Genomic DNA, 20,603 nt, shown 5'->3' on the forward strand with positions numbered 1-20,603 from the left:
TACAGGTTAATTAGATATGCTTAGCGCTAAGAGTCTGACATGACTGAACGACTTCACTTTCACTTTTCACTTTCATGCATTGGAGAAGGAAATGGCAACCCACTCCAGTGTTCTTGGCTTGGAGAATCCCAGGGACAAGGGAGCCTGGTGGGCTGCCGTCTATGGAGTCACACAGAGTCAGACACGACTGAAGTGACTTAGCAGCAGCAGCAGCTCTATATAATTATTCATAAATGGACACATTGCAAAAAAATAAATGCCAATTGCCTACTTGCCAGCATAACAATCTCAACAAAATCACATAGAACAAGTATTTGAACTTGCTTTTTACAGATAGTTTTGACTATGAAACCATTTGAGTATGAAATCATTATGACTCCCACATTGAGATATAAGGAAAGGAATTAAAAAGTAAAACAAGAATAGTGTTTTACAAGTGGCTGCCCTTTAACCCATTCAGGAGACATTTTATTTTTTAGATTCTTGTAACAAGTTTTGCTTGGCAAAAACTGTTTGCCATTTTGGGAGCTGTTTTCTTCAGTAGTTTGTTAGGTGATTGCTCTGCTTTTAAATTCCAGTGGAGTGCAGTACTCTTTAATTTTCATAATTGCAATTATGCAAAATATTACATTTATGTATGTATATAGGTATGGTTCTAGTTAAGACTTATTAAACTTCTTGTGATAATACATAAAGATAAAATTTAAAGCATTTGATGATTGTGTGTTGCCTTTGGTTCAGTATTTATATGTCCATATTGAAAGAAAAGAATGTTTTTTCCGTAAACAAATTGGAGTTGTGTGACAGACATTAAGCACAAATTTTATCAGAGTTGAAATTTAAATACTGAAAAAAATCTATATACACAACAAGCTTCTCTAAGCAAGAGATTTCTAGGGATTAATATATTTCCCAAGAGGCTAATGCAACTGTGTCTCTGGTTGTGGTCTTAATGTGCTTGAGACATGCAATAATTCTGCAGAAAAGCAATGCTCCAGAGTATATTGTTTCTTAATTATAAAGGCCGTTGTAATTATTCCATTTTAAGTGCTAACTTACTTAAGTTTTAAAGGCTCAGTAACTCAGCTGAAAGTTCTTTAATTGAGATGGAATGGGGATCATTGAATCTAGTTCTGTCACTAATAATAATAAAGAAGAACCCACAATATGATTTGATGTCTTAATAATAAAAGTTTACATGTTGAAGTTCTTTTAGGCCCTTAGTCATTATATTGTATATATCAATTGTCTTAGAGCTCTTTGGATTATTTTATTATCAAAATATGCAAGAACTTTCTAGAAAGTTGGAATAATTGTAAGCATATACGAGAGGCATGGTTGGTTAAGTTGTTGGTTATGGTACTATGTAAAACCTCCAGAATAACTAAATAGAAAGGGGATTTTGGCATCACACAAAAGGACATCCCAGTCAGCTTGGGAAGTCTTCTGGATAAATGTCACCTGTGGGTTAAGTGCAACAGTTCCGTGTTGGCTTGATGAAGCCTGGATATGTGAAAGAGCAAGGACAGTGCTCTATCCCGGAGGCATCTGGGGCCAAGAGTTTAGTAAACTGCAACGTTCATTCAGTGCTGTGCTTGCGTTACACAGAACAAATCAGACTTAAGGAACCTGGAGATGAGAGGCAGTATCAGAACTTCTCATATAATCAAGCTTGGCAAGCTATCAGGCAGAGTGGCAGCCATAACAAATAACTAAATGAGTGATAAATGAACGTTGGAGAGAAACAAAGAAAAACAGCTTGAGAAGATGTTCACTGTTTTGTTTTGTTTTGTTTTTTAAAACAAGTATTAACTGAGTGCTTTTATGCACTAAGCGTGATGCTAGAAGTTGAGTAAACAGTAATGAATGCAATAAATATATCTTTGCCCATGTGGACCTCAGTCTAGCAGGAGAAACATTTTAATAATCATTGCACAGGTAAATGTGTGATTCCAAGTTGTGATAACTTCTAGTTAGAAATGGTGAAGGGTATGAGAGAGAGAATGGAGGAGCCTTCTGTAAGTGTAACTATGGTCAAACATGTGTTTTTGAGGAAGGGATATTATACTGAGCCCTAGGAAAACGTGGGGTATATCAGTGGAAGAGCAAGGCATAGAACATTCTGGGTAGCGAGGGAGGGGCATGTGTGAAGACCTGAGATGGAGCAGAGCTTGGGAGGAACCAAAAGAAACTCTGAGAGTGAAGTAGAACAAACCAAGAAACCAGTGGTGTAGGATGAGGCTGAGGGAAGGGGTAGGTAGAAAAGAACTCAGGTTTAAAAATGAAGTGTAAATTACAACAAAGAAGTGAGGAGTCCACTTTGAGACTCTGTAGGGAAGTGATGCACTTCCATCAGTGTTCAGGGGGAATTATTCTTTTATACCATTTTACAAAGGAGTTTCTTTAATACAGTAAGGAAGGTGGATGGGTGAAGCAAAAGCGATGAGAGTAATCTATGCTAAGAGTGCTGGTTAGACAAAACATGTATCAGTGATTCTTCTGAGAAAAAATGGAAGGATTTTAGGTTGGAATAAGGAGGAGTAAGATCAGTAAGGCAGTATAAAGAATGAAGACAGTGAGAATGAGATAGAAAATGCTGATTTGCAGTAGACCATATCTGAAGGACTCTTAATGATTGTCTTCTACCAAGAATGGGTGGAAAGCCTACTTTAGTCAATATTCAGCAGTGAAAGCAGAATGCTGGACACATAGCAAATGTGTAATAGTTTTCAGAATGGTTGCTGTCCTTGGGACATAGTGCTAAATTTCTCCCAAACAAGGGATAAATCTATCATTCTATTAAAAGATGATAATTAGTAAAGAGGTATGTTAGTCTCTTTATCATAATGACAGGTAGACTTCTAACATTTCATTCAAACAAATGGCTATGCTGTTACGTGATGTCCATAGTGGTGTAATTAAGATGCCTTTCTTTGAATAATTTTCTTTCTCCCCACCCATCTTTAAAATGTTAAAAGAATAACTCACTCATAAGTTATCGCTAAAGAGTCAGCAAAACTCAAAGTGCTATCTGTTTTTACATCATTATTCCAGTGTAGCATATTGATCTCTGGGTGAACTTTCACCATTTTTTTTCCTGCAGCTTTCCTTGACAAGCTTAATGAAAGCACCACTTTCTTCACTAGGTCATGATTTTGCACCAAGCATTTTAGGTGAGAGCTTCTTCATAAGCAAATACTTTTTTACTCCTTTTACCTTATAATAGGCTGGACCTAATAGTATATTAGTAACTTTAAACTTAAGGACACTATTTAGTCAATCGTTTTATCAAACAATTTATTAAGACCATCCTGTTAACCTCGTAGTTTTCATCATAGAGTAAATATCGTTCAATTTAAAGTACCAGAGAGAGAGAAACACTTTGACTGACAATATATTTATTTTGAACTGAATTACAATTTTTAAAAACAACCTTATGTTTCATAACATTTATGACTTATCAGTTCAGTCACTCAGTTGTGTCCGGCACTTTGCGACACCATGGACCACAGCCTGCCATGCCTCCCTGTCCATCACCAGCTCCCAGAGTCTACTCAAGCGCATCTCCATTGAGTCAGTGATGCCATCCAATCATCTCATCCTCTGTTGTTCCCTTCTCCTCCTGCCCTCAATCTTTCCCAGCATCAGAGTCTTTTCAAATGAGTCAACTGTTCACATCAGGTGGCCAAAGCATTGGAGTTTCAGCTTCAACATCAGTCATTCCAATGAACACTCAGGACTGCTCTCCTTTAGGATGGACTGGTTGGGTCTCCTTGCAGTCCAAGGGACTCTCAAGAGTCTTCTCCAACACCACAGTTCAAAAGCATCAATTCTTCGGTGCTCAGCTTTCTTTTATAGTCCAACACTCACGTCCATACATGACTACTGAAAAAACATAGCCTTGACTAGACAGACCTTTGTTGGCAAAGTATTGTCTCTTTTTAATATGCTATCTAGATTGGTCATAACTTCCCTTCCAAGGAGTAAGCGTCATTTAATTTCATGGCTGCTGCCACCATCTGCAGTGATTTTGGAGCCCAGAAAAATAAAGTCAGCCACTGTTTCCCCATCTATTTGCCATGAAGTGATGGGACCGAATGCCATGATGTTAGTTTTCTGAATGTTGAGCTTTAAGCCAACTTTTTCACTCTCCTCTTTCACTTTCATCAAGAGGCTCTTTAGTTTTTCACTTTCTGCCATAAGTGGTGTCATCTGCATATCTGAGGTTATTGATATTTCTCCTGGCAATCTTGATTCCAGCTTGTGCTTCTTCTAGCCCAGCGTTTCTCATGATGTACTCTGCATATAAGTTAAATAAGCAGGGTGACAATATACAGCCTTGATGTACTCCGTTTCCTATTTGGAACCAGTTTGTTGTTCCATGTCCAGTTCTAACTGTTGCTTCCTGACCTGCATACAGATTTCTCAAGAGGTAAGTCAGATGGTCTGGTATTCCCATCCCTTTCAGAATTTTCCACAGTTTGTTGTGATCCACACAGTCAAAGGCTTTGGCATAGTCAATAAAGCAGAAATAGATGTTTTTCTGGAACTCTCTTTTTTGATGACTTATAGCCTTCACAAAATAATTTATTCCCTGTTTCTGATATTCTACATGGGTTTGTCTAACTTTTTCAGGAAAACAAACTATTTAGGAACTTTTTCATTCCATAATTTCAGTAAAATTGGAATGTAAAATCTTAAATGTGAAGGAAGTATTGTTTTCATAGAATTTTTGTTTAAAAAGGTATACTTCAAATCAAAAACTACTTGTGAAATTTAAAAGCAGAATTTAATAGCTAATTCCTTATCATTTTCAAGTGGTCATGATATGAATAATGATAGCTATTGTGAAAATTTACTTATATTCACAAATATTAAACTATAATATGTACTCATCCACTATGAATCCAAATTATGGAAATCAAAACAACAAACTTTTTGATACACACACAGGTATAGAAAACATGGTATAATTTAAGAGATTGATGAATAGCCATATGTCTTAACATCAAGGTCTGTGATTTATATGTATGTGCGTGTGTGTGTGTGTGTGTGTGTGTGTGTGTGTATTTTTAGCTTATGGTGTGAAGGTTAATACAGTTAGAGCACCCTGCACTATTTATGCAGATAAGGATCAGCCATGCCTACAGAGAATATTACCATCTGTTTGTAAAGATTGAGAAATTTCAAATGTTGCGGCTTAAAATATGTACATTTTCTGGCATTTGGGTAGAATGGTGTCATTTCTTATGACTGAACTTGATTCCTGACATTCACTCAAATGCTAATTTAATTGTTACTAGAATAGCCAAAGGCTTCCAAATTTCATGGTAGTTGAGTTATCCTGGGATTCCTGTAAGTGATTGGAAATGAACAGGACCTCCCTCTGAAGCCTGGACAGTGATGGAGACATTAAATTCCCAGCAATAGCAAATCTAGAAAGAAAATCTCTTGAGTGTAATCCACAGCAAATCCTGAAACCCTCTTGCTTTAAGGAATTTCCTGGTGGCCTTAGGGAGGATATTAATGGAACTCTCTAGGCTTAACCTCGTTAGGAGACTGTTATTCGGCCCTTGTTGTTTCTGCTTTAAAGTCAAGAATTTTAAGTAGATTAGAAGGAAGAACAGTGCAGTGCAGCATAAAGTTAACATTATACTGTTAATAAAATTCAACTGAATTATTAATTCCTACCAGAAGTTGCTTTTAAAATAATCAGGATTAACTGTAAGAATAAGGATTGTTTTCATCTCTTTGCTTCTCTATCTGAAGGATAATTCTTCATAATTAAGAATACCTTAGACAAACAAAAAGGGAACATAGCCATGAAAAATTTGTTATACTAATGGCTGATTCTATTAATGTACTATAACTGTCTAATTCTTTATTGTGACAGGGGAGGGAAAAAGAGTCAAAGGAAAATGTTTCCATTCAAATTTTTAAGCTTTTTGTCCTGTTGAGAAGCAATGGTTTAGAGAACAGGCTTGGGATGATTACCAAGAGTGGTTAAACGCGAAAGGTGCTGGTTTGCTCTTTCTTTCTCTTCTGGTGAAAGAGCCATTTGATAAGCATACAGGCAACACAGCCTGGACTCAGAAGCAGGGAGGCTGGCAGATGGTACAGCAGGATGGAGAAACTGTTGGCAGATGGCGTGGACTATTTGAGCAACAAAGACACTTTTGGCTACCGATGCGAAGAGTTGGAAAGAAAGAAGAAGACAACTTGCCCAATGTTGCCAGCATGTATACAGAAAACGTTTTGGCAGAATGGAGACTGACAAAAGATATTCCATTGTTAACTGCAAGGAAAGCAAAGAGTTGTTGTTATTAAGTTTCATAAAGTGTGTTCCCTCTGGTGTGGTTTGAATGCAGTTTCATATGGAAGAGCCCTTTAAAGATCAGCTAGACCAGCTATGCTGAATGAATACTAGGACATACTCATTCTGTTTATATTACTCAAAAGATATCTCTTCAGGATGTTATTCTTAAACAGTGTAATATATGTTGTCTTTTCATAAGGTTTTTAAAAATCTCTTATTGCTATCTCCATTTCCCTGGCTTCACATAGTGTGGTGAAATTGTGGTTGTACGTTGTAGGGATCAGGAAGGATCTTGTTTGTCACCGTGCCCTTCAGCCATGTTTCCCACGCTTAGGTAATGTGTTGTGAATTCAGGTTGGGCTATAGTGTACAGACTCTGAGTTTTATCAGCAAAAAGTATATGTAATTGTGTCACTGAATTACTTAGGGGATTATAATTATTGCCACATCTATTGCATTTGTTTTCTGAGGCCTCTGAAGCTACCTGTAACAAACTGGCATTTAGTTCCTTTATTTCATTGGGGCTGCTACAATTTTTCATTTGTAGCTTTTCCACCTATTGCTCCCTAATATGTCTCCCTCTTATGCCACTTGTTAGATATTGTGTTTCCAGAATTAATTAATTCAGAAGAATTTTACCTAATAAAACTTGAATTCACAAGCAGTGTTTGAAACTGAAATATATAACCTGGTTGTTCTAAAAAGATACTATTTTCATATATCAACACCAGTATCAAGAAAAATATTTAAGGATGCTTTAAAATCAAATTTTAATTGAAGCATGTTGCTAAGAATAGCAAAACCAGTTCCACTGATTTCTAATAATTATTTCTCCCCAGCTCACTGAAGTTTAAACATTTAGTATCTCAATTATTCAGAAAAATGCTGAGATTTTGGATATAATTGAAAGTGCTGCTGAACTGAGATCAAAAGAAATAAGGTTGATTTTGAATGATGTCACCCAAGATGCCTCTAAGCCAACAAAATTACTGTCTTAATGGTTATTTACCTTTTGAGAAGTCCTGCTTTAGAGCTTTTGGTATTTACCTTACACAGTATTCTATCAATCTTTGTGATCTGATTTCTCAGTCTATGGAGACTGGAAGTGTCTGATTGGATTTAGAGGCCTATAAGAGGGAAGCATGGGTATATGAAGGCACAGCCTTAGCTTAACATAAGGGGGAACCCATTAAAAACTACACAATTTACTAAATATTGAAAGAGTACCTTCAAGATTTTATGGGAACAAAACTTCTTTCAACAGGCTGTAATTAAGACACTTATAAAAAAAATTCTCCAAAATATGGCCATTTTTAGCACTTAGGGACAGACATTAATTTTCTACAATACTTACTAATTTAGAAACTTTCATTCTTAAAGACTTAAAGATGGTTTAAATTATATATCCTTTTTAACCTATACTTACTTTCATAAATTGGAAGCTGTATTTAAAACCTTTGTTTAGAGGGGTTCAGTTCAGTTCAGTTCACTTGCTCAGTTGTGTCTGGCTCTTTGTGACCCCATGAATCCCAGCACGCCAGGCCTCCCTGTCCATCACCATCTCCCGGAGTTCACTCAAACTCATGTCCATTGAGTCGGTAATGACATCCAGCCATCTCATCCTCTGTCATCCCCCTTTCCTCCTCCCCCCAATCCCTCCCAGCATCAGAGTCTTTTCCAATGAGTCAACTCTTCTCATGAGGTGGCCAAAGTACTGGAGTTTCAGCTTTAGAATCATTCCTTCCAAAGAACACCCAGGGCTGATCTCCTTTAGAATGGACTGGTTGGATCTCCTTGCAGTCCAAGGGACTCTCAAGAGTCTTCTCCAACACCGCAGTTCAAAAGCATCAATTCTTCGGCGCTCAGCTTTCTTCACACTTCCACTTTCGCATCCATACATGACCACTGGAAAAACCATAGCCTTGACTAAACGGACCTTTGTTGGCAAAGTAATGTCTCTGCTTTTGAATATGCTATCTAGGTTGGTCATAACTTTTCTTCCTAACTTATACTTACTTTCATAAATTGGAAGTTGTATTTGAAACCTTTGTTTAGCGGGGTACACCTTCACAAAAAGCACCTCCTTCTCACGGGTACTTGTTTCTTCCTTGTTATTTTCAGTTTTTGTAATGACAGTGGCACTGATGCTGTAATGGAAACTGTGAGGTCACACAAGACAGGCAGCCCTCTTTCTGCCTTAGGCTGGACACATTACTTTATCTCCCTAGACCTCTGTCTTTTCACCTATCAAATAAAGGAGTTGGCTTTTAATGTCCTTTCTCCTTTAATGAATCACTGAAGTCTTTCCCTGGCACTTGAGGGTACAAATTATAAAAAGGAGGAAGAATTGATGTTGACTATTTTGAGGCTATGAAAAGGAAAGTAAGATCCAGAAAGAGACTAATAGATGTTTCATAATTGAGCATTTCAGATCTTACTCTAGATTTATAGCTAGACTCCTCTGCATTCAGTGCTGTTTTCCTTCTCTGTGAAATGTGTTGATTCAGCAGGATGAGATCTTTAAGGTTTTACCTTATCAAAGACTACGATTTTTAGTTAAATGCATGATTCCTTATCTTTTCCTTTTGGAAAAGGAACCTCTCATTAGGATGCTCACTCGAGAACTTCTGAGTAGGACTCTCTCACCTGTTCCAATACCAGAGACTCACCTCTGCAGTATCCCTTTATTTCCCCTTTACCACTTACTTCCTCTACCACTGTGATAATTCTTTCCATTACGGAATGAGAGAAGTGGAGTCTGCCTTAATCATCACTACATCTCCAACTTCTAGCCAGATACTTGTTGAACTAATTAACACACATTTCTAACCATAACCTGAATTGCAGTGCTTCATTTACATTGGATTTCTAGTCCTTCCATCATATCCTTCCACTGGTAAAGATTCTTACACCCCCATCCCCTTCCTCCTTAGATTAAGACTGCCACAACCCCTGCTTACTATATAGCAAAGCAAGCTTATTCCTCTTGTTCTCATGGTATGTCATTAGGCATTAGGAATTGTTTTCCTCTAGAAGCAATGTTTAAAAATATCGTTAGCTTTGGTATTTTGATATAGATGAAGTCTGAGTTAGTGGCTCAGCAGGAAAGAATCTGCTTGCCAATGCAGGAGACATGGGTTCAATCCCTGGACTGGGAATATACCCTGGAGAAAGAAAGGGCAAACCACTCCAGTATTCTTGCTTGGGAAATCCCTTGAACAGAGGACCCTGGCAGGCCGCAGTCTGTGGGGTCGCAAAAGAGTCAGACATGCTGCTACTGCTGCTGCAAAGTCGCTTCAGTCATGTCCGACCCTGTGCAACCCCACAGACGGCAGCCCACCAGGCTCCCCAGTCCCTGTGATTCTCCAGGCATGAACACTAGAGTGGGTTACCATTTCCTTCTCCAATGCATGAAAGTGAAAAGTGAAAGTGAAGTCACTCAGTCGTGTCCAACTCTTGGCAACCCCATGGACTGCAGCCCCCCAGGCTCCTCCATCCATGGGATTTTTCAGGCAAGAGTACTGGAGTGGGGTGCCATGGACATGACTTAGTGACTAAACACCAGCAAAGTTTGAATTAGACAAATCTTTATTTCCTGGTTAAGAAATTTAATTATTATTTATAGCACAATATTATTTCTCTAGAAATATATATTCCAGGTTCCAAATGATTTGCAAATGAACTGTTGTAAAGTAACACACAAGATGGCCCATTGGCAGTAGATCTAGAAAGGTACATTGGGATAAATATGGTTGTGATATATGTGAAATTTGTAGTGCCTCAAAGAAAACTCTGTAGCTTGTGACAAAAGAAGAGAGTATTCCCCAATCATTGACTTTTCCCACATGTACAGATTTTCACATTATGCAAAACCTTTTCAGAGCCTATCTACCACAAGAGCAAAGTAAAAGTTAAATTTTGTAGAAACTGAATTTGAACAAGGGCTTCATTATTATAAACTTTGCCAATCTGCACTGTTTATAGTTCAAAAGAAATTTTTAAGTGGATTATTTTCATTTAAGCTGTCATCTATGATTTGATTTTTCCACCGGGTGCTCCATTCATTTTGATAATGCTTCACTGGGGAATTTTTTTTTTTTTTTGATAGCAAATAGACTGCTTTCTATTCTATTTTTATACCTCTGCTTTTCAGAGTCTCAAAGTCACTGTCTTTTTCTAGATGACTATCTTATACACCAAAGTCAGGCTTATGTTTCCATTTTTGTCCATTCCTAAGGTATATCCCCCATTTTTTAATATAAACTCTCAGTCAGGGGACATGTCTCATTTGTTTCCCTGGTCCTTAGAACAGTGGCTGGCACAAAATAGACACATATGTAAGTGAGTGCTTTTCTTTTTTTTAATGCTTTCAATTTTATTTTATTTATTTTTGTTGGAGGCTAATTACTTTACAATATTGTAGCGTTTTTGCCACACATTGACATGAATTAGCCATGGGTGTACATGTGTTCCCCATCCTAAACTCTCCTCCCACCTCCTTCCCCATCCCATCCCTCAGGGTCATCCCAGTGCACCAGCCCGGAGCACCCTGCCTCATGCATGGAACCTGGACTGGCGATCCTTTTCACATATGATAATATACATGTTTCAATGCTACTCTCTCAAATCATCCCACCCTCTCCTTCTCCCACTGAGTCCAAAAGACTGTTCTGTACATCTGTGTCTCCCTTGCCGTCTTGCATATAGGGTCATTATTACCATCTTTCTAAATTCCTTATATATGCATTAGTATACTGTATTGGTGTTTTTCTTTCTGACTTACTTCACTCTGTATAATAGGCTCCAGTTTCATCCACCTCATTAGAACTGATTCAAGTGTATTCTTTTTAATGGCTGAGTAATATTCCATTGTGTATATGCACAGCTTTCTTATCCATTCATCTGCCGATGGACGTCTAGGTTGCTTCCATGTCCTGGCTATTATAAACAGTGCTGCAGTGAACATTGGGGTACATGTGTCTCTTTCAATTCTGGTTTCCTCGGTGTGTATGCCCAGCAGTGGGATTGCTGGGTCATATGGCAGTTCTCTTTCCAGTTTTTTAAGGAATCTCCACACTGTTCTCCATAGTGGCTGTACTAGTTTGCATCCCACCAACAGTGTAAGAGGGTTTCTTTTTCTCTGCACCCTCTCCAGCATTTATTATCTGTAGACTTTTGGATAGCAACCATTCTGACCAGCCATGAGATGGTACCTAATTGTGGTTTTGATTTGCATTTCCCTGATAATGAGTGATGTTGAGCATCTTTTCATGTGTTTGTTAGCCATTTGTATGCCTTCTTTGGAGAAATGTCTGTTTAGTTCTTTGGCCCATTTTTTGATTGGGTCTTTTATTTTTCTGGAAGTGAGCTGCAGGAGTTGCTTATATATTTTTGAGATTAATTTTCTGTCAGTTGCTTCATTTGCTATTATTTTCTCCCATTCTGAAGGCTGTCTTTTCACTTTGCTTATAGTTTCCTTCATTGTGCAAAAGCTTTTAAGCTTAATTAGGTCCCATTTGTTTATTTCTGCTTTTATTTCCATTACTCTGAGAGGTGGGTCATAAGAGGATCCTGCTGTGATTTACATCAGAGAGTGTTTTGCCTATGTTTTCCTCTAGGAGTTTTATAGTTTTTGGCCTTACATGTACATCTTTAATCCATTTTGAGTTTATTTTTGTGTATGGTGTTAGAAAGTGTTCTAGTTTCATTCTTTTACAAGTGGTTGACCAGTTTTCCTAGCACCGCTTGTTAAAGAGATTGTCTTTTCTCCATTGTATATTCTTGCCTCCTTTGTCAAAGATAATGTGTCCATAGGTGCATGGATTTATCTCAGGGCTTTCTATTTTGTTCCATTGATCTATATTTCTGTCTTTGTGTCAGTACCATACTATCTTGATGACTGTAGCTTTGTAGTAGAGCCTGAAGTCAGGCAGGTTGATTCCTCCAGTTCCATTCTTCTTTCTCAAGATTGCTTTGGCTATTCAAGGTTTTTTGTATTTCCATACAAATTGTGAAATTATTTGTTCTAGTTCTGTGAAAAATACGTTGGTAGTTTGATAGGGATTGCATTGAATTTATAGATTGCTTTGGGTAGTATTCTCATTTCCACTATATTGATTCTTCCAATCCATGAACATGGTATATTTCTCCATCTATTTGTGTCATCTTTGATTTCTTTCATTAGTGCTTTATAGTTTTCTATATGTAGGTCTTTTGTTTCTTTACGTAGATTTATTCCTAAGTGTTTTATTCTTTTCATTGCAATGATGAATGAGATTGTTTTCTTAATTTCTCTTTCTGTGATCTCATTGTTAGTGCATAGGAATGCAAGGGATTTCTGGGTGCTAATTTTATATCCTGCAACTTTACTGTATTCATTGATTAGCTCTAGTAATTTTATGGTGGAGTCTTTAGGGTTTTCTATGTAGAGTATTATGTCATCTGCAAACAGAGTTTTACTTCTTTTCCAATCTGGTTTCCTTTTATTTCTGTTTCTTCTCTGATTGCTGTTGCTAAACCTTCCAAAACTATGTTGAATAGTAGTGGTGAGAGTGGGCACCTTTGTCTTGTTCCTGACTTTAGAGGAAATGCTTTCAGTTTTTCACCATTAAGGATAATGTTTGCTGTGGGTTTGTCATATATAGCTTTTATTATGTTGAGGTATGTTCCTTTTATTCCTGCTTTCTGGAGCTTTTTTTTTTTTTAAATCATAAATGGATGTTGAATTTTGTCAAAGGCTTTCTCTGCAGGTATTGAGATAATCATATGTTTTTTTTTTTTTATCGTTCAGTTTGTTAATGTGGTATATTACATTGATTGATTTGCAGATATTAAAGAATCCTTGCATCCCTGGGATAAAGCCCACTCGGTCATATCTTTTTAATATGTTGTTGGATTCTCTTTGCTAAGATTTTTTTTAAGGGTATTTGCATCTATGTTCATCAGTGATATTGGCCTGCAGTTTTCTTTTTTTGTGGCATCTTTGTCAGGTTTTAGTATTAGTGTGATGGTGGCCTCATAGAATGAGTTTGGAAGTTTACCTTCCTCTGCAATTTTCTGGAAGAGTTTGAGTAGGATAGGTGTTAACTCTTCTCTAAATTTGTGAGCGCTTTGGATATTGACCATATAGGTCAGGATTTCCCTGTCTTGGCACTATTGATGATTGGAACCAGATTAATCTTCTTAATGAGGGAGGCTGTCCTGTACATTGTGTGATGTTTGGCAGATTCCTGGCCTCTGCCCACTAAATGCCAGGAGAACTCTCCTTTTGTGACAATAAAAATATGTGACCAGATATTGTCATTGATTGAGAATCAATGATAGAGGTGGAAGGAGAATGAATCCCCCTCTGAGTATGTTGGACTGGTGAGAGTCAAGGATACACGGAATCCAGTTCAACTGTTAAGAGCTCTGTGACCCCACACTCTTGTTCCTTTATCTTTAAACCTCGGCTATCATGAAAACTAAATGACTCTAGATGTCCTGACCAGCATGAAACCCTTGCTTTCTAGACAGATCCTGCCTATGGCCAGAGATTGCTCCCCAGTCTACCAGGTCTTCCCACTCATTCTCATCATGGTTATTGAGTGAGAGCTTGTACCAGATCATCATGATGAAATATTAATGTATAGCACATAGGTTCATTCAGATGCCCAGTATTTCTAATATTTTGCTGTTATTGTATTTTGCTCTGAATTGTTTGACTATTACTTATAGCTATGGGATTCCCTCCTGGTTCAGAGGGTAAAGAATCTGCCTGCAATGTAGAAGACTTGAATTTGATCCCTGGGTCGGGAAGATCCCCTGGAGAAGAAAATGGCAACCCACTCCAGTATTCTTGCCTGGAAAATCCTAAGGACAGAGGAGCCTGGCGGGCTACAGGGCTACAGTCCATAGGGTTGCAAAAACTCAGACCCTACTGAGTGACTTCACTTTCACTTTCACTTTTTAGCCAAAGGAGGAAGGCTGAATCCACAAATGCATTGGAGCCTTAAGAGACAAATGGATCTAGGGAGTTCAAAGGTTTTCGCATCATTTTTTTAATTATGGCTCTGACTGCTATGTATTCTGAATGCTTATTCTCTGTGAACATTTGGTTACTCTGTGAGTTACTATGAAGGTTAAGTGAAATTATGTAAGGAAAACACCAAGAGCTGGGCACATAGTTGTTGCTTAAAACATATGAGCTCTCTTCCCTCCACTTACATTTCCCCACAAATTTATATACAGATTTGTGTTTGTGTGTAAAATCCCCTGGAGGAGGGCATGGCAGCCCACTCCAGTACTTTTGCCTGGAAAATTCCATGGACAAAGGAGGCTGGTGGGCTACAGTCCATAGGGTTGCAAAGAGCTGGACATGACTGAAGTGACTTAGCACTCATAAACACATTCATATATTCATACCTCCATCTATCCATAAATATACATGTGGATAATCATTCAATATGTTAAAAAAAAACATTTATTGCTCATCTATTTATCAGGTGCTAGGGAGAAGGCAATGGCACCCCACTCCAGTACTCTTGCCTGGAAAATCCTGTGGACGGAGGAGCCTGGAAGGCTGCAGTCCATGGGGTTGCTAAGAGTCAGACATGACTGAGCAACTTCACTTTCACTTTTCACTTTCATGCCTTGGAGAAGGAAATGGCAACCCACTCCAGTGTTCTTGCCTGGAGAATCCCAGGGACGGGGGAGCCTGGTGGGCTGCTGTCTATGGGGTCGCACAGAGTCGGACACGACTGAAGCGACTTAGCAGCAGCAGCACTGTTCTTGATGCTGGAAATGGAGCAATGAAAATAGTACAATCCGTAGCAATCATCAGTAGTGATGAAGGTTTTAGATTATGTTCTCCACTGAGTTGGATATAGGGTGAAAACAGAAAAATTGAAAACTACTCTATGAATAGTCAGTTCATCATTTGAACTATTATATCTATTATTGAAAAGTTTGTCCTTGTTAAACAGTGTTGTGGTGAAGGACATATTTATTTTTCAAAAACAAATGCAAAATATTGAAAAGCTGAACCTTTGACCTAATTAATTTTCAATTTTTGACCCTGACAAATTGGAGTGGCTTAAGCATTTAAAGGAAAAAAACAAAAAACAAGCCATTTTTCAGTTTGTCCTCCTTTCTAGTTTATTATACTTCTACACACTCGCAACACTCAAATTAGTGCTTGAGGTCTGCACTGGTGGTGGAATACCTTTCTGTGTAATCTGGGAATGTTTGTATATCTTCCTGTCTGAGAATATCTGGATTGCACTGAATTTCCTCTCAGGGAGAAGGGTGAAAATAACTTTTTGCAAAGCATGACTGCATCATCCCTAAGCACCATTACAACATGCTTAATGGGCTGTAATAGTATTTTTATTGTCTTATAACTTTGGCTCCCTTAATGTGTTTGAAGGTGTTTAAAATGCACCTTTGAGCATTGTTCCATGTGCTTTGTGTCCCCTGAATAAATATTATACCCCTATTGACTTTTTAATTGTGAGATTTGATAATAGTAATGAGAAATCCCTGACCATTGTATACGTTTTGCCACTTCATTTCACTTAGCTTCTTTCAGTTTCCAGGCATGTGTTTAGCAGACGTGTGTCTGTTTTGAATGGGTGTTATTTGGTTGTTTAGAAAAAAAGAGAGGAGAAGAAAATCCTACCACTGTTCCGCTGATCTTTAACTGATGCTATGAGGCAAACTGGATGTGTTTGAGATGTTGAAACTGACTAACCCAGACACTCCATGATCAGAAGCATATGAAAGAAAGGACTGTCTCGGACTGGCAAGACCGTTCTTGTGGAATAGGTCTTAGAGAGATTGTTTTGGGCCTTGATGGCATGAGTGCTCCCAGAGAGGAAACATCCTAGGTGTGTTTCATCCTGGTAAAAGCAAGTGTATTTTAGAAAACACATCTCCAAATGTCACTCACTCCAGGGGTGGTGATGGGGTTACATGAAGAATTCAGCTGAGTCTCTCTCTACTCTGGTGAGTTATTTATTAACCCTCTCCATTGTCCTGGCCCAACTGGACTTCATGAAAGCAAAGGGACTGTGCTTAGTTGCCAGTGAATCTGACATACTTTGTTGGGAAACATTTAAAACTATATATGAAATTATTTATATGAAATTATTTATTGAGTATATACAGTGAGCCAAAGATAGTGCTCAATGCTTTAAGACCTTCATTTTATTTAACCTTCACAATAATTCCACTAGGTTAGTATTAGGACTGTTATGATGTCTGTTTTATAAATGGGAAAACTGAGATTTTAGGGATGAAGTAATTTGTATACAATCTTTTTTAAAGTTTACTTATTTTTAATTGAGTGACTTCCCTGGTGGCTCAGAAGGTAAAAGCATCTGCCTACAATGCAGGAGACCTGGGTTCGATCCCTGGGTTGGGAAGATCCCCTGGAGAAGGAAATGGCAACCCACTCCAGTACCCTTGCCTGGGAAATCCCATGGATGGAGGAGCCTGGTAGGCTACAGTCCATGGGGTCTCAAAGAGTCAGACATGACTGAGTGACTTTATTACACTGCTATTTTTAATTGAATGATAATTGCTTTACAGTATTGCACTGGTTTCTACCAAATATCAACATGAATCAGCCATCGGTTTACCCATGTCCCATCCCACTTGAACATCCCTCCACTTTCCTCCCCATCCCAGCCCTCTAAGTTGTTACTGAGCCCCAGTTTGAGTTCCCTGACTCATACAACAAATTCCTGTTGGCTACCTATTTTACATATGGTAATGTATGCTTTCATGGTATTCTCTCCATATTTCCCACTCTCTCCTTCTTCCACCCCTGCTGTGTCCATAAGTCTGTTCTCCATGTATGTCTCCATTGCTGCTCTGCATATAGGTTCATCAGGGCCATCTTTCTGGATTCCATATATGTACATTGGTATGCAATCTTTGTTTTTCTCTTTCTGACTTACTTCACTCTGTATAATAGGCTCTAGGTTCATCCACCTCATTGTGGCTGACTCAAATGTGTTCCTTTTTATGGCTGAGTAATACTCCATTCTATGTGTGTGATATATATACACACACACACACACACACACATACATACATATATATATATCCATTCACCTGTCAATGGCCATCTAGGTTGCTTCCATGTTCTAGCTATTATAAATAAACCTGCAATGAACATTGGTTTACATGTGTCTTTTTAAATTTTGGTTTTGTCAGGGTATATGCCTAGTAGTGGGATTGCTGGGTCATATGGTGGTTTTATTCCTAGTTTTTTACGGAATCTCCAAACTGTTTTCCATAGTGGCTGTATCAATTTGCATTCTACCAACAGTGCAAGAGGGTTCCCTTTTCTCCACACCCTCTCCAGCATTATTGTTTGTAGGTTTTTTTTGATGATGGCCATTCTGCCCAGTGTGAGATGATATCTCATTGTAGTTTTGATTTGCATTTCTCTAATAATGAGCCATGTTGAGTATCTTTTCGTGTGTTTATTAGCCATCTGAATGTCTTCTTTGGAGAAATGTCTGTTTAGGTCTTTTGCACACTTTTTGATTGGATTATTTGTTTTTCTGGTATTTGTACACTTGTACATTTTTGAAATTAACCCTTTGTACCTATAAAATATGATAATGTGGTAGAAGAATGTAATATATAAGGTTTAAAAATTACCTATGATCATGCTTCAAAAATAGAACTTAAATCTAGAAAACCCTTAGAAATCAAATCGTCCAATATTCCCCCCACCACTACATTTCATATGAGGAAGACCCCGAAGTCCTAAGAATTTGAGTTTTCCTTTTAAAATACCCTAACAAAGTTGTTGCTTTTACAACTTCCTAGGAGGGCTTGTGCTATTATTGAATTTAGTATTAATAGAACTTTATTATTACTATGGATTTCTTTTTTGGATTATTTATTTTTATGGATTTATTATTACTATGGATTTTTAATAGTATTTTAATAGTTATTACTATTTTTATGGATTATGATTACTATGGATTTAGACAGGATGTAGAGGGAGTATACCGAATTGGTAATTTAGAATTTCTTAATCTGTTGTGTTAGAATGGGTCACATGGGGCCAGTGTTGAGTTGGGTCAGGTTGAGACCCTGCATTTATGGTTAAAATTCCATTCTGTGGTGATTAGGTGGAAAGAGGATGTGACTGCTGGTTGTCAGTTCGTGTTTAACAGCCACCAGCAAAGAATCGGAGCACAAAATGTGAAAATCGCTACTAGAAAGGCAGAATGAAATGTTATCTGTATATGGCCACTGTGATGCATACTGTTTAGGCTGCTGCTGTGTGGATATAGTTTTCCTCTTAAACACTTTTATTTCAACCAATTATCTGCTTTTTACATTGATCAAGCTTGGTTTGTGAAAGCAAGGCGGCATTGTATGATATGATTGTTTGTACTCTATACTACGATTAGAAATGAGTCTTTTGCTGTCTTTTCGGTTCATTTCATTGTTTTCCAGACTTATGGGTGGAAACCCACTTGGGGAACATGTTAAAAGATTTTCATTTAAGAATTCTGTGAGGGGTCCAGTAATCTTCATTGGCTCCCCTGGCTGACCCTAAGAGATTTTGATGTGATTCATAACTAAAATTAGAAAAAATGTTGAATTAAAGGTACAATTCTATTTCTGATCTTTCTAAGATAAAGAATCCCCTAAACATCCTTCATATAAAAGAAAAAGCTAGGTCAACAAAAAAAAAATTGTTAGGTCAGGGGTAATTTCTGTTTTTTTGCCAAATATAAAATTGAGCCCTGGTTGAATTTGTCTTTAGAGAGAACTGTATTTTGGCATACATAGAAACCTAAGAAAACAAAGTATTTTCATGCCTTCTTTGATGTAGTATGAAGTTCATTTAATGTAGACAGCTTTTGTTGGCTATGATTCTTTTTCTTCAGTCTTATAACACTGGACTCAGACATGGAGGTGATTAACATCTTTCTTTACAGGAATCAAAGATACTGGAAATGATAAAACTCTGTGGGTATTCAGTCTTTTTCTGCCTTTAACATCTTTGTGCTCCCTTCCTTTACTCCTCAAGTCTTTTGGAATTAAGTTTTTAAGAGGCATATGTGGTATTTTTCATGTTTAGTTCAACTTTAAATATCAAAATGCTCCTTTCTCCATAATGGCTATAGTTGGATAATATCCAGTTGGCTCTCTGTTTTCTGTTCTTTTCATCAGTTGTTAGCATGGTATTTTCTCTCAGGGCTACAGCTGATATGAGTTGATGCAAAAGTCAGTGCTGTACCCTCCCTAGCAGTTTCCACAGCTACCTGGGCACAGTAGTAAAATGAGGCTTTTGTTTTGCATGAATAGCTCTACTCTCTCTCTGCTGTTCTGGTTCCCTTTTCTGAGGGCCTCAAATGAACACTTTCACTGAGGTGGCAGAAGAAGTTCCCTTACTTTGAGAAACTAGTAAACTAAGTATGCTGTCAGGCTCCAAGCCAACTACAGTGCTAAGCATGACAATTAATTGGATAACTACCAAATACCTCTTACTGTAACTGTAACTCAGAGTATCCCTTGCTGAAGTTAAAAAAAAAAAAATTAATTTGAATGTTTCTAAGGGTACCCACCAAATGTCAGGACTGTTGGCCTGCTAAGTTTTGGCACTGCAGGCAATGGAAGGGACTGGTACGCTGTAAATAAAGCTCTAGCGTATACTGGATTTAATCCTCCCCATACAGATTCAGGTAACCTTGTCTCCACATCATATGAGGAAAATGAAATTCACACAACCAGTTTGTTTATATCCCCAAACTATGGGCTTCTCATTACTAAACACTACCCTTGAGTCCTATGATGTCTATCTTGAAAGGCCTGTATTCCAGCAAGAAAGAGAAGCCACACCCTCAAGTCACAGGGCTTATATATTTTTATTTACGGGCAGGTGAGTAATACAGAGAAATGCTGTGGGAGTTTTGAAGAATGAGACAATATGCTGGGGTGGGGATATCATGGAAAAATGTCATTATGGAAATAAGAATTGAGTCTGATGGACAGGGAGGGTCTTGATTGGTCAATAGAAGTGAAAAAGCCATTCTAGGTAAGGAATACAATTCAGCCATAGCAAGGACAGAGTTGATAATCAAAGCTGAAGGACAGGCGCAGCAATGGGGAGATGATAAGCTACTCTGGGAGAAACGTGAATGCCAGGCTTACAAGACGGGGTGTTGCAAGGTTGCAATGGTAAAATTTTTACATTGTTGAACAAACATCAGTTCTGAAGAACACTGGGATTAACCAGGAAGATATGGGCCAGTTGGAACTGAGCATGAGGATA

General features: G+C 37.9%; 1 protein-coding gene across 5 annotated transcripts in view; it reads left to right on the top strand.

Moving 5' to 3' along the window:
- PARD3B (par-3 family cell polarity regulator beta) overlaps positions 1-20,603 on the top strand; it is a 1,167,593-nt gene that overhangs the window by 319,062 nt on the left and 827,928 nt on the right. The gene's annotated exons all lie outside the window — the stretch shown is intronic.

This window comes from Ovis canadensis, chromosome 2 (assembly GCF_042477335.2).
Source record: "Ovis canadensis isolate MfBH-ARS-UI-01 breed Bighorn chromosome 2, ARS-UI_OviCan_v2, whole genome shotgun sequence".
Lineage (NCBI taxonomy): Eukaryota > Metazoa > Chordata > Mammalia > Artiodactyla > Bovidae > Ovis > Ovis canadensis.